The sequence below is a fragment of the Quercus suber genome, unplaced genomic scaffold, assembly GCF_002906115.3.
Source record: "Quercus suber isolate HL8 unplaced genomic scaffold, Cork oak 2.0 scaffold_845, whole genome shotgun sequence".
Classification (NCBI taxonomy): Eukaryota; Viridiplantae; Streptophyta; class Magnoliopsida; order Fagales; family Fagaceae; genus Quercus; species Quercus suber.
In genome coordinates, this window is record NW_027070275.1 from 102,853 (window position 1) to 106,432 (window position 3,580).

Consider the following 3,580-nt stretch of genomic DNA (forward strand, 5'->3'; position numbering starts at 1 on the left):
CTTCATGGAAGGAGAGTGTTATTTGCCCGTAATTTTTTTATTCTTTGAGAGAATTATCACTGTTACTAGGGATTGAAAATCTGGATTAATAATATTACATATAGTTGTGAGTTTGAAAACTTAGATTTTAGACTAGGCAATAGAGCATTGATATTAGGCTAATCATTTAGTATTTTGGGGTTAATTATTTATTATCTCCATTCTTTCCACTGCATGTCAATTTGGTCCCTAAGTGTATCAATTTATTTCATAACCTTCTAGTATTGTATCAGAATGGTAGTTGCTCTTAAGTGTTGGAGGATAAATATTGACATGACTCACATTTAAAGTAAAATATTATTTTCATGCAACATAGATTGGCCAAATAGTTAATATACCCGATTATTTTTAACCATATTTAATGAACCCAACCAAAAAATATCTCATGGGCTAGCAAACTAGCACAATCCACATCATGCCAAGTTTACTTCATCATTTTTTGAAAAAATTTAAGACCACAATCCGTTTAACACCAATTTTCATAACTATTTGATGTGACTAACTATGAGTGGTAGAAAAAAAAAAAGTACAAGTCTATGTAAAAGTGACAAATATTCAATTACAATATGCTACATAGAATAATTGTAAAAATTGACGTGAAATTGATTGTAGTCTTACAATAATTTTTATTACTATTCATGTTTCCAACAAAGATAAACCATTTTCACTTTGTTATTGGATGTTTTGTTGTGGGAGATTCAATCACGGATGAGCCTGTCTTTAATGACCTCATATTGCTAAGATTTCCACCATGTACATTGTCGATTGGAGCATTGTCACATCTGCCTTGAACCCTGATATCAAATGATAGCCTTATCAAGGCCACCAAAAATAGCCCTAATCAACACTTACAAATCTCCCCCTAAAAAAAAAAAAAAAAAAAAAAAAAAAACAAACAAACAAACAAACAAAACCTCTCATAAACACAAATTAACTCATAAACCCAAAATCCAAATACACCCAATAACTCTTTCACACTCATAGAACAAACAAACTCTCAACATATAAACAAACAAACAAACAAAAACAAACAAACAAAACCTCTCATAAACACAAATTAACTCATAAACCCAAAATCCAAATACACCCAATAACTCTTTCACACTCATAGAACAAACAAACTCTCAACATATAAAGAAGGGTAATCTTTCAACTCCAAAAAACTACCAAACTACTCTTCAAAGAAACACGCTTATATTCTTCCAGGAGTCTTTAGCACTTTCCATGTAGGAAGAAACTTAAGTAAAAGTCACCAAACTCTTTGCAATAATACATATTATTCTTGTTGGATAAATAATAATGAATAAACAAGTTTGATACAACAAACAATATCCCAAATAATTAGCAAGAATGTAAATAAGCAATAATAATATAAATTTAAGTAAATTTAGGAACAATCTCACAGTGCTATAGAATCACGCAAAGATTGTCCTTAAAGGTTGATTCGTGCCACCCAAAGTAAAACTTGGTGCGATTGGTTCTCTTGGTCAAACAACCCCCAAGAATAGACTATAATGTCGACCTTTGTGATGTACGCACTTCCACTCACAAAGGGTTTAAGAACAACCTTCTATTGCCTTTCCTTAAGAACAAAACAAATATTTTTGTAGAAAAATATGTGGGAGAGAAAGATAGTAAAGTTGTGTATATCTAAAATATAGAGTAGTAAAAAGACCCTTTAAAAGGAGTTATGATGAGTATTATATAGGCCACTTATGAAGATAATAGTTTACAGTTATTGGTTACTAATAACCCTTAAAAGCCTAACAGCCATATTATCAATTATTGCCTAACGGCCATTTTTCTCATAATTGTCCTACGGCTATTTATCTCATAATTGTCCAATAGCTATTTTACTTATAAATTTCCAATGGCTAGAAAATTAATAAGAATAAAAGTGTTTGAAACACATACCCACACCAACAATTCTTTAATGGACAAAGAACACTCAATTACTTCTTGAACAATAATACCCATTTCTTGCCATATCAAGGAGAATCATTGTCTTCCACACCAAAGGAAAACTTTTCCTTTCATGCCAAGGAAACACAAACCAAATCTAAGTAATAATTTAAGGCAATATTTAGCAAATCTCTTCATTTACTCAAATTCCATCAAGCAATTTTCATTCTTTGTTGCAGGAACTCCATCTTAGGCTGTGTTTGTTTCGGTTGTAAAAAAGTTTGGGTAAATATTTTACCCTTAATGGTGTTTTGGTGTTTTCTAGATACAAAAAGCTGAGCTCAGTCGCATTTTTGTAGAACATTCGAAAGTGTGGGGCCCACACCAATCTGTTATTTACATTAAGACATAACTCATTACAACTTTCCAATGATACTCTCCTCCATTCTAGTGCACCCAACCACAGAACTCATTCAATTCCAAAGCCTAGAGCAATCACGCGACTTGATAGAAGCACAAATCCACAATGGAGGGGAACGATGATCTACTGTAATGAATAGTTGAAGCTGATTGTAGGCTCTTTATGAGTGAATTTGTGATCTATGGGTTGATCTGTCTCTCTCTTTGTCCGTCTCTCACGATGGGTGTCTTCATTCTTATATTTTTAAGATCTGTGTTTTGTTTTGATTATTTTTGCGGTATTTGATTCTGAAATCATGGTTTCCAAATTGGGGTGGTTTTGGTTATTTAATTGCGTTTGAATTTATGTCGTGAAACTAGGGTTTATTTTTGTGGATTTGATTTGTTTTGGGTTTTTCGTTGCATGGTCATGATTTTTTTGGACTAAAATTGGGGATTTTTTGGGTTATGATTTCAAGGATTTATTTACAAAATTAGGAATTTTTTGAATTGGGACTTGTATGGTATAATTAGATTTGATTCTCAATAAACTTTCTAGCTTTTATGAAATTAGTTCTGGATTGGTTTGAGCTTTCTGTTTTGCTTTCTTTATTTCAATCCATGCATTCATTTCAATTTCAATTATTTACCTTTTTATATCTTTGTGTTTATTGGGTTTGGTTTATTAATGAGACTTTGGTTGTGGCATGGGTGTATTTAGTTTATTATGGTTTGGTTTGAGCTTGTTGGCCATTCTAACTATTGGTTATTGCTTTCTAACTACTCAACAGATTGGGGAAGAAGAGGAAATGGTTTGGGTGAAATTTTCTGTGAAGGGATAGGAATTTGTGAGTTTTCACACTAGTGATTGTTAGTTGGTTTTAGACAATTAATTTTTTTTTTGAGAAAATAGAGATGAGACTCCAAACAACATTTTTTTTGGGTGTGTTTCAATCTTCAAAACTTGTTTTAAAAAATAGGTGTTAAAAAAATGTGATAAAATTGTGTTTTGAAAACTACTTTCAAATACAATTCTTAGAAAACAATTTTCTAAGATTCAAAAACAAAATACACATGACCAAACCGACTTTTACACACACACTTGCAATGTTTAAAAGTACAAAAGTAGAAATTGATTAACTCAAAACATAGACCAACAACTTACATGGATGCTCCTAAAATGCATAACCATAAAATAATAATAGATAACAATAGATAATTATATGGGTGCTTTGGGTAT